This window comes from Stegodyphus dumicola, chromosome 4, assembly GCF_044657685.1.
Source record: "Stegodyphus dumicola isolate Sdum_Otavi_A_Nest chromosome 4, ASM4465768v1".
NCBI lineage: Eukaryota > Metazoa > Arthropoda > Arachnida > Araneae > Eresidae > Stegodyphus > Stegodyphus dumicola.
The window spans coordinates 198,283,982-198,296,472 of NC_140771.1; the positions used below are offsets into that span (position 1 = coordinate 198,283,982).

Here is a 12,491-nt window from a genome sequence, read left to right on the forward strand (position 1 = left end):
AAAAATGGTTAATTGCTGCTTGCATCCGTATTATATATAAGTAAAAATTCAAATTGTATATACAGTAAAATTATGAATAAAGCACAGGAAAAAGTCAAAATACGATAAATGCCACTAGAAATATGATTTGTTAACATTCAACAATAAATTTTTAATTTGCTGATTTCTCAACACTCTCTGAGCTCAAGTAAATATCCACCTATCTTAAAAATTCATCATTACACTTCGCTGTACAGAGCAAGTAATTTTGTCAGTGTCCTCTAACTGCTACAGTAATATAAGCAGAAATACACAACAATGCTGGCTAACAAGCCAGGAAAAATCATTTTGGGCGAATGTTTTTTTTCCCATCTACCTCTCTTGTAGTAATGAAACAAGAAGGAAGTGTGAAAAAACTTGTAATATGATCTCTTCTAAACCTCTTCTTGCATGTGTAATGTGAGTCGCTCCTTCTTTCAGAAACTAATCTTAAATGGTGTAATTGCTTTGTCTATAAGTTTCTTTGTCACGCAGTCTTAGAACTCACAGGCTAGGAAGCTGAACCTGTTAGGGTAGACAGAAACATGATAGCAATATTCTTTTCTAATAATTTTAAAACTAGGAGGTGATCTTAAATCTACAGTATTGGAATCTTGGATTTTTTTTTTAAAATTACATCTCATAAAATGAAAGGATTTACAGTATAAGAAGTCCTATCTTATGAATTTTCAGAACTTTTTAATTTCGACAACCATCCTTAAAAGTAATAGTTCCTTACTTTCACAAGAAAGAAGACTGAATGTCAAATTTTAAACTTAAAACACTACCTTATAAACCTTTTAGAACTCTGAAAATACGATAAATATTTTGCGTTCTGCTACCTTAAAATTTAGATCTTTTTAGTACCTTAGGAACAAAGGAATGGCTTGGTTTATTATATATGAAAACTAAAAGAATTTTTCAGAACTTTGTAAATACTCTGGACGTTTCGGATTCGCTCATTTGGTCTCTGGATTCTCTAAATTAAAATACCACATAGAACAGAAAACGGAAATTCTATATGAGTACTTTTCTGAAATAAATATTAAAAACAAAAACAGCAAAATAAAATCTGAAAAAGCGTTTTAAAATCAGAGATGTACTAAAAAGGGTTAACTCATATTTTATTAATCTGAATGCATGAATGTTTCTTTACTTATATTTGCTAAAAGATAATGGCAGAAAATGATCCATTTCACTTTCACCTTAAAACTGTCATTCTTTGAGCGTTTAATTGAAAATATATATATATATATATATATATATATATATATATATATGAAATGTAATTTCTCATACATTATTTGTTTTGTGCAGCCGGGGCAACAGGAATGAGACAAATTTTGGAATATAAAGTGGTAGGTTTATTTCAGCATCCATCTCGTAAGCGTTCTCCTCGTACCTTGCAGAAGCCCTACTTATACATATGCGTACGTCACGAGGCTCCTCCAATCAGCGATATTAATTGAAATCACGAGGTGACGCTATCTTCTCATCAGGAGTGTTCTTAAGTACTTTATGTAATATGACAGATTTATGAGTTTGGCGATTTGGCGGGCGCCAACAGGTTAATATATTTTATACTAAAGAAAGGATTTCGCCAAAATTTAGGAACAGGGATGCAATTTAGGTAGAGAATCGCCAACACATTATTAAGCAATATTAATAGAATTTAATTTAATCAATTGCTTTAAAAATATCATTACAGATTATTCCCCCCATCTGAAAAGGCTTCCAGTCGCGGCCGTCGACCCAAGACAGTCCAGATAGTGAGAGCAGAAAATTTAGTTATTAGGAAATTAAGTGAGTAGGAAAACTGATTGGATTTACCTCAAGGGACACAAAATGTTTACATAAAATATGACATAAAATATTTGAATATAATTAATACAGTATATAAAATATAATAAATGATTAATGAAATTATAATATAGTAACTAAGTGCAGAACAAATAAAGCACTAATAACATATTGCTGGTTAGCTACGCGGCAATAGGAAATAGTAATATAACTGAATTTGTAAGTTTATATCTTAGGGCATGCCATTCACAGTTTGTGTATGAGTCCATACAATCATTAGAGTTGTCATTCAGTCTCATCTTCAGTCTTTTACTGGTCTTTGGAGATCTCCGGATCATTTAATTAGCGCTAGAATTATGGATCAGCATTGGCACTGAAAACATTTGAACGGTCCAGGGTTCGAGTCCCTGTTCGGGCGCCATATGTATAAGTAGGGCTTCTGTAAGGTACGAGGAGAACGCTTACGAGATGGATGCTAAAATAAACCTACCACTTTATATTCCAAAATTTGTCTCATTCCTGTTGCCCCGGCTGCACAAAACAAATAATGTATGAGAAATTACATTTCAGAAAGCCGGCAGGATACCACCTTCAAAGGGATTATCTAAAAAAGAAAATACCCCAAGGATTATACGGATAAAATGTTACGCACTTTAGATGAATTTGTCGCTGTGCGACTTCTATATTTCTACATTTTTCGCTAGGCGTTCTTGCTTCAAGAGAATCATCCTTCTGTTACCTGTATTCTGGTATTCTGCAGATTATTTTACGTCCAGAGAAGCATCCTTCTGCCCCCTGTGATGTGTGATTTGTGTTTCCATCGAAAGTTCGTCGTTCATCAAATGTGCTCTTACCGTTGACCTACTTTTGAGGATGGAAATCTTTCCCTACGTCTACGCCGTTCTGTGTTGCTCTCGAGAGCTTTGTGCTTGTGTGGTGATTGATCGTGTTTTGCGAAAATCTAATCAAGAGTGCACAAAAATGTGTATTTTCGTGTCGATTTCATCACTCGTATTCTCGTCACAATAAGTCAAACAGAAGCAATTAGTAAAAAGATTGGCGATGCAAATGATATTATTACTATTGAGTTATAATTACTGATTTAATAATAGTGTTTTTATTTTGAAAATTTTAAAAAGTATTATTTTGGTATAAATGTATTTTAAATTTGGTATTTAAAGGATGTATTTTGGTTTTAATATTGTTTTGGGAAAATTTAAAGAGTATTATTTTTGAATTAGTTTTATTTATGAAAGTATTATTAAAAGAATAATGGCTAATGAAAACCTCTCTGATCCTGATGATTCATTAAGGGCAGCTAGCGCTGAACCTGAAACAAGTATAATTCCCTTTGACGCGCAGAATGATATGGATATAAATTCATGGCTTGACTACTTTAACAAAACTCATTTAGATAAAGATGAAACGTGGAAGCTTAATAATGTAGCTCGATATCTAAAAGGTAATGCACTTAGCGTATATGTCAAAAACTGCCATAAAATTACTAAATATGTGGAATTAGTCCAAATTTTAAAGGAAAATTTTTTCGACCCCACTTTAACTACGTTTGGTGATTTTGCCAATTAAAAGTACAATCATAAAGAGGACATAACGCAATATTTTCGCAAAAAATTAGATATTGGTAAAAAATTAAATCTAACTCATGAAATGATCTTGGAGGGTCTGACGGATGGCCTTCCTACAGAATTAAAATCCTTAATGACGATCAACGCACCCTCTGACCCCATCTCTTGGCTTACTCATGTCCATAAGCTTATTAAGATTAGCGAAAATCAACAAATCAAAAGTGCACCTCCCAGATTTGTTACCCCGATTGAGAACAGTCCCCAAGATTACAATCGATTTAATAGAAGTAGAATTTCAGCTACTGTGAGACAAGATTCTCCTAGACCCAACAATTTCCAACGTTTTCAGAGACCAAGTAATTTTTATAATCGGTTCAGTGGTCCAGGATTTACAAGCCATCATAATTATAATTCTCAAAATAGACTGCCATTGCCACCTAGTCCCTGTAGACTTTGCACCCGGAACGGAATCCCAAATGCTTTTCAATGGTTTCAGGTTTGTCCTTTCAGAAGGGAGAGATCTGATACACCTAATGTTATGCCCCTTGCAATAGAACCAACCCCAGAAACCCCTCACAGTAGTTGACTATTAAAGGTGTCAGGATATTTGTCCAATAAGAAACGTCTAGAGTGTGTTGTAGACAGTGGTGCCACCATATCAATAATTTCTTCCAAAACAGCTAGACAATTACATTTAAAAGTACAAAGAGTTAGATCATTTTCAGTAACCCAAACTAAAGGAAAAATAATCTTCAAAAAAATATGTTGTATACAAATGAAAATTGGACGGATTAGTAAACAAATTACCTTGTTTGTTCTTGATAATAATTTGAATTATGTAATTTTAGGACTTTATGAATGCAAATTATTTGAGTTGAGTATTGATTGTACTAATTTAAAAATAAACAGAGAGCTATTGTACTTAATGATGACTGCCATTTTGACAGCCGACCCATATCTCTACACCTCCAACTTCAAGGTGGTACAACAAATGTTTATCCATGTGTTAATAATGATGATGTAAGAAATTTTCCAACCTGTAAATCTCGGACTACAAATCCAAAGGAATTAGTTTCTCAGTCTAACATTTATGTGAAAAATGCTGTTTCTAATACTGTCGATAACAAAGGGTATAACTTGGAAAAATTGTTAAATGATTATTCATCTGTGTTTCTAAAAATGTTTTTCTAAAAATAAGTATGATGTAGGAAAAATTAATATTGAACCTCAACGAATTAATTTAAATTCTGATTTGCCTGTATCATTAAGACCTTATAGAACATCCCCTATGGAAGAAGAGGAAATTAAGACCCAAATTGATCAATTATTACAAGCAGGTATAATTAAAGAAAGTTGTAGCCCATATTCATCCCCCGTGACTTTAGTACTTACATGAGGAAGGTAAGAAAACTAGATTATGTATAGATTATCGAAAATTGAATTTCCTGGCTAAAACAGATGCAAACCCTCTTCCTCGCATTGACACTTTGTTAGACAAATTAAGTAAAGCAAAAGTATTTTCTACAATTGATTTGAGATCTGGTTTCTGGCATATCCCAATTCACCCTGCAGATACTGAGAAATTAGCTTTTTGCACGAATTTTGGATTATTCGAATGGTTAAGACTCCCTTTTGGTTTCAAAAATGCTCCTGCAATTTTTAACAGAACAATTAGACGAATATTAACAAAAAATAAAATTAATTTCGCTTGCAGTTACTTTGATGATATAATCGTTTACTCTTCCTCTGAGAAGGAACATTTAAAAATTTTATTTGAGGTGTTTAAAGAGGAGCATATTAAATTGAATCGAAACAAATGTGTGTTCGCCCGAGATCAGATCACATTTCTTGGCTATGAAATAAAAAATGGTAGAATAATTCCCGATAACCATAATATAGAAGTTATTAAGAAACTTAAAAACCCCAGTAACACCAAAGAGTTACAAAGAGTTTTGGGAAGTGTGAATGTGTATCATAGATTCATTCCGAATTATGCAACTATTAGAGCTCCATTAAACAGACTCTTGAAAAAAGATGTCAACTGGGAATGGGATGACCAATGTCAAAAAGCTTTCAACGAAATGAAAAGAATACTGATTTCCAAACCTGTATTACAATTGTATGATTCCAGTAGGCCATGTCATATTTTTGTTGACGCTTCTCAAACTGCTGTTGGAGCTGTTTTGAAACAACCAGATGAAAATGATGTCCTTCACCCTGTATCATATCATTCCCGAACTTTAAGAAATTATGAGAAAAATTATACGATTACTGAGTTAGAATGTTTGGCCATAGTAGATGCCCTAGACAAATTCTATTACTATCTGCATGGACAAAAATTTGTTATACATACGGACCATGCGGCCCTCGTTTGGCTCAAAAATGTTAAAAATTTAAAAGGTAGACTCTTCCGTTGGTCACTCAAACTAAGTATGTTCAATTATGAAGTAAAGTATCAGAAGGGCTCTACCAATATTGAAGCTGACATGCTTTCTAGACATCCTGTTTCACAGCACCTCCAACATTATGTACATTTACTTGATAGAAATGAAATAATCCAACAACAAAAAACTGATAATGTCTGCGGAAAAAATTACCAAGAGATAAATGATATGATGGTAATTAAGAAAAAGAATTTTTATAAAATTGTAGTACCTAAATCTTTAAGGTTAAAATTGTTGAATAAAACCCATGAAAATTTTGGTCACCCGGGAGTTCAAATTATGCTTAACTTAATCACCTCTCAATATTATTGGTCTCATATTAGCGAAGATATCGGAAATTTTGTTAAACATTGTCATACTTGTCAACTTAATAAAAAGAAAAAACAGAAAAAATTTGGTCTTATGCAAGACGTACCCCCAACCGACAAACCTTTCGAATGTCTCTCTATTGACACTGTGGGAGGATTTAATTATTATAATTCTACAAAAAAATATTTGCATATAGTTATTGACCATGCAACAAGATATGTCTGGGCTTTTCCCTCTAAAAGTGTAACTTCAGAAACCTATGCCAATTGTCTAAAACAAATATTTCAAATACAAGTCCCCGAAAAAATTCTGAGTGACAGGAATGCAGCCTTCACTTCCTCTAGATTCAAAAAATTTCTTAAAAAGCATAATGTTAAACAACTTTTAACTTCATCTCACCATCCCCAGACAAATGGTAATGTAGAAAGAGTAAATCAATCAATAGTAAGTCGACTAAAATGCAAAGTAAATTCTTCTTCTAAAAAAGTACCATGGACTAAAGTGCTAGAGCAAGTTGTTATCGAATATAACAACTCCCCTCATACGGTAACTAAGTTCACCCCAGCATACTTACTATTTGGTAACCTCCCTTTTGAATCTCCAATTGATCAAAATAAATACCCTTCCTTAAATGAAGCAAGGGCTTTAGCAAAGAAAAGAACTATCGAATACTACCGAAAGAATAAAACTAGATATGACATCAGATTTGTAGAATCTAAATTTCAACCTGGAGATTTTGTCCTTTACGAGGAATTTGAATACCCAAATACTAGAAAATTGACTTCACCCTATTCAGGCCCTTATCGGATTATGAATAAATTATCTGAAGTTAATTATGAAATCGACAGGGAAAATTTTCACACGAAGAAACCGAGATTGTACGTGCGTCAAAATTAAGGTTCTATTATCCACCCGAGAACTTTAAATTACATCATGAATAAATCAAAATTTATAAATCAATAAACTATCCATAACCCTTCTTCTAGTTTTCATCCTGTTGTCCCCCTTAATAATTGATTTATCTCTCAGTGTCTGCCCTTTTCTTTTACTGGGCTCCTTCAAACTTGAGTTTCAGGTTCAATGCACTTTCCGTGTGGGAAACACTCAATTGAGGCTATACTACAAGTAGAGTACTATACCCTCACATTTCCTTGAGCTCATGTTTTCCTATGTTTGTGTTATAAATTGTAGCAACAGTTGAAAAAGTTAAATTTCAGTTGTTGAAATTTCTGAATTTCATTTTATGTTTCTGCAGCATCGTGTACAAAAAACTGGTATGGATGTTGGAAGTTAAATTTTGTTTTGTTATCATTAATAAGAGGAAAAATAGAGTGACAAAATATGTTAAAAACCTAGCAAAATGTGTATTTTCAACAAGAGCTCTAGTATCGTGACATAAAAACTCAAATGTTTTCAGTGCCAATGCTGATCCATAATTCTAGCGCTAATTAAATGATCCGGAGATCTCCAAAGACCAGTAAAAGACTGAAGATGAGACTGAATGACAACTCTAATGATTGTATGGACTCATACACAAACTGTGAATGGCATGCCCTAAGATATAAACTTACAAATTCAGTTATATTACTATTTCCTATTGCCGCGTAGCTAACCAGCAATATGTTATTAGTGCTTTATTTGTTCTGCACTTAGTTACTATATTATAATTTCATTAATCATTTATTATATTTTATATACTGTATTAATTATATTCAAATATTTTATGTCATATTTTATGTAAACATTTTGTGTCCCTTGAGGTAAATCCAATCAGTTTTCCTACTCACTTAATTTCCTAATAACTAAATTTTCTGCTCTCACTATCTGGACTGTCTTGGGTCGACGGCCGCGACTGGAAGCCTTTTCAGATGGGGGGAATAATCTGTAATGATATTTTTAAAGCAATTGATTAAATTAAATTCTATTAATATTGCTTAATAATGTGTTGGCGATTCTCTACCTAAATTGCATCCCTGTTCCTAAATTTTGGCGAAATCCTTTCTTTAGTATAAAATATATTAACCTGTTGGCGCCCGCCAAATCGCCAAACTCATAAATCTGTCATATTACATAAAGTACTTAAGAACACTCCTGATGAGAAGATAGCGTCACCTCGTGATTTCAATTAATATCGCTGATTGGAGGAGCCTCGTGACGTACGCATATGTATAAGTAGGGCTTCTGCAAGGTACGAGGAGAACGCTTACGAGATGGATGCTAAAATAAACCTACCACTTTATATTCCAAAATTTGTCTCATTCCTGTTGCCCCGGCTGCACAAAACAAATAATGTATGAGAAATTACATTTCATATATATATATTTTAAAGTGCAAAAAAGTGTTGTGAAAGGTTTCTTTATAAAACTACTCAGAAAGAGCATGACACTTTTCTTGCATGTTCCATATGAAATGTAATAATGTCCCAATTTTAAGCATTTGTGTCTAAAATGCTTGTTCCATGCTTTCTATTTTTTATTATAATTCTTGGAATACTTTTTTTAAATAAGATTAATATCTACAGGAATACCTTTTGTAAATTTACAAATGCATTATAAGAAAACATACATTAATTACACTGAACAAAATAAATGCTCATATGATATATTGTAGCATATGTATCATATTAAAACACTACTGATTTAAATGGAAACCTTAATCTTTATAACGACGTGATAAAAAATACTTTTGTAAGGGTTGGGGAAGTGACTGCTACTGTAAATTCTGGGATGCGAAATTTTAAAGCAATAGCCAACGCAAATTTTTTAAGAAATACACGACTTATCTAATGATTTCTACTTTTTCTTTCGTGATAAAATGAATGTCAAAGGTATAATTATTTTTCTTTACAAGACTTAATATTCTTTTTGTTGCGTATTTGATTACAATTCCAAAATAATAAGGCATTTGCAAGTTCACAGGTTAGATCTTAACTGAGAACGGAGTAAGAAATACACTGAAATGCAACTGATATTTTCTGAAATTTTATACTGAAATGCAAATGATGTTTTAAAATCTTGAAATTTAACTGCCAATATGTTTTGACAAAACACTAAAGAAGAGTGATTTAAATGGTTGTTCTAAGATGAAACTTGTAGCAGTTTCAATTTATCGCATTTTATTCACTCTAAAACACTTACATTAATTTCAGTATCATCAAAAGAACAATAATTTTTTAAAATGAAAGTTCAAGTACATTTAACAAATAATTCAATTTAAAAATAGAGATCGATTTATTAACTACAATAGAGTATCCACTTAACTTAGCACTCCAGAAACATAACAATAATGATAATATCGGAATAATTTAGTAAGCTAAAAAAAATCTGCAAGGCTAAGATGCATCTCCTTTTTAGCATGATACTGGAGAAGAAGGTACACCTTTGACTCGAAGAAATACGATTATTTCAAAAGCTATTAGTTCCTAAACCTCATTTATTATTATTTTTTCCCATGATATACTGGTGGGCAAGCCCACTAGATGAGCATGCTACGGCCAAAGCAATATTTATAAGTTTTATGTACTGAAAAACTAAAAATAAAATGAACTATTAATTTAATTTACTGTATACAAAGTTGCTAGCTGCGACCAATCAAAATTTATGAGTTCAGTGTACACTTGAAAAGAGACTGCACAAAAACATTTCAATATGAATAAAATCAGTTCATTCTTTCCAAGCAACTATCTTTTCGTAAATAATTTTTTTGCTGCTAAATTTTCGTACTTTTTTCAAACCATTAAACAAAAACTTTGGACACTTGAGGTTAATACACATACCTATGACGTCATGACTTAAGTTTAATGTCATATAACAGCTTTTTCTCCATATCAATAAAAGAATTAACGTGGCAATAACATATCGTGTCAATTACCTTAATCTGAAAGAAAAAAGCTACCAACATCAGCTATTTATTTAAAATGCTGACATTAACGAAAATTTTTCAATATACAATGACGTCACATGAAATCGCATGCTTTCTTCAACGTCAGAACATGACCTTATATAATAATAATATATTTTAAGTCTGGCAATACTGTTTTATTTCATATTTTGTAACACATACTGATTTTTTATTAACAAACTCTACGATTTGAAAGCGAGCAGTAGCAACACTTTTCGAAATACAGCAGATTTTTATCTCCAGCGCATAAAACTTCTGCCACTCGGAAAAATGAGTGCGAAAATTAGAGTTTTCAGAATTTTTAATTAATATCGCTGCTAATTAAAGATGTAAGAAGGTGAGAACGGTCGAAATGGCTTCCACAGAATTTTTGGAATCCGGGGGTACTTCTCTTAAAATTCAACTAAATGGCGTTCCGGAGGAGGTAATGCCACAAACAAACAGACATATGCGCACAGATTTTAATAGTATAGTTATTCAATTTACTTAAGTCAGCAGGCTAATCCCTTAAAAATTCTCTCTAACATTTTCAAATTCAACGTCAAATGTGCTTCACTCATTCTTCAGATCACAGCATCGTACACATTAGGGCAGCGGTTCTTAACCCCGTGCCCGCGAAGCTATTTTTGTGCGCCCGCAATTGTCCGCTATATACTAGGTTAGTACTATTTTGAATACTTTATTAGAAACTATTTTGAATTTTTCGTTACCCTTTTAATGTAGGGTATTGTGTATGATGCTTATGATTGCAATAAAATAAAGAAATATTAAGAATCGTTATACTTTTTTTTTTTTACTGTGCCCACCGGCATTTCGTGTTTGTCAGAAGTGCCCAGAAGGGGAATAAGGTTAAGAACCCCTGCATTAGGGAGTCATGGTACCTGAATAGAGGTTACGGATACTCAATGATTATAGTCTTGTTAAAGTGAAAGATAAAAGTTAGGAACCAATGTTATGTGTGAAAACAATAACAGCAGCAAGAAAAGAAAAAGGTATTAGCACGACTGGTTATTATTAGTGGCAAAGCACATTTTTGCAAAGATAAAAGTTTTTTTCATCAGGAACAGTTTTTTCAAAAGAAACTAGCTCATGTTCATCTAATATTATAAAAACTTCAAGCTGGTTTTCATGGAGTATAATACAAGCCAAAAACTCCATGCAGTTGCTGCGAACCAAAACAAGGATAAACTACAAATGTTTTGCAGTTTGAGCTCTTGAAAGGTTCTCATAAAAACAGCTATTATGGATTGTCAATTGTTAGTACACGCAATCTGAATAGTGATAATTGGTTCTTTAAAGTACACTTTTAAGAAAGAAATCTGAAATGAACTGGTAAGAAAAGCATTTTAAGCATTAGAATATTTGGTACTATTCGGTTTTGAGGGCCGTCAAAAATCGCCAAACTATTGTTAATGCCAGTGCTGCCAAAAATAACTGCGGCAACCCTAACGCAAGAAAGGAAGTTTAATAGTAACTATTTAAGATTATTGTTTTAATTTAGATGAAAGGTTAATTTCATATAATACTTTTTTATTATTATAATTTATATAAAAAAAGCTAAACATGACTGAATGGAAGCATAAGAGTAAATAACTATTTCAGATCATTATTATAATTTATATAAAAATTGCTAAACATAACTGAATGGATGCCTGCATTGCTATTTCACTACCGAGTTATCGCTAAAGCATAATTTCATCTAGTTGGTTGTTCAAACATAATTTTCTAAAATGAATGATGCTTTTTCTTTGAAAAAATTCTGGGTAAAGTGCAGAATTGCCCACTAATTTGTTTGCCGCTTTTTACAAGGGTAAAGACAATTGGATTTTTGTCAATTTTCTTTTACATTTTAATGTCTACATAGATAAAGTTAAGGGTGAGCGCAGTACCATTTTCGTGCAATTCTGGGATTTTTTTTTTTTTTTTTAAGTGAAAATAGGGCGATGTGTACATGGATACCGAGTATGTGCAATTCTTAAAAACGCATCAAGCAGTTTACCCAAAATTCTATTGCAGACTTTTCGTCATGGGCAGTTTCCAAATTGTTAAATCCATAGGATATCAAAAAAGGATTAAAAAATTAAACTAGTATTTCAATGGCGTCTTAAGAAATCTAGAACTATATAAACTTACGCAATCTGAAATCAGCGCATATGTTGATTTGGCACGCTGTTAAATGGGCGCGTTTGCTAGATTTGGCACTTTTGCGCATATATTTCCGCTTCAATTTTTTTACGGTCCTCAAAATGGAATAGTACCGAATAGGTATATTAAGTAATTTTTGTCATTCACATTTAGCTCTTAATTTTCTCATATTTAGCTCTTAATTTTTTAAAAGCCTATTAGCTCGCAAATTCCTCACACGATTGTTTTACATGATTATTATTCAGCTAATGAAATCCTGCATCTTACATACTTATAAAATTATGTTTGT

The 12,491-nt window shown here is 32.3% G+C and overlaps 2 protein-coding genes across 2 annotated transcripts in view; one reads left to right on the forward strand and one right to left on the reverse strand.

Moving 5' to 3' along the window:
- LOC118188011 (uncharacterized) overlaps positions 1-12,491 on the reverse strand; it is a 145,614-nt gene that overhangs the window by 84,327 nt on the left and 48,796 nt on the right. The gene's annotated exons all lie outside the window — the stretch shown is intronic.
- Positions 1-12,491, forward strand: part of LOC118188012 (uncharacterized) — a 35,786-nt gene that overhangs the window by 16,441 nt on the left and 6,854 nt on the right. The window lies entirely within an intron of this gene.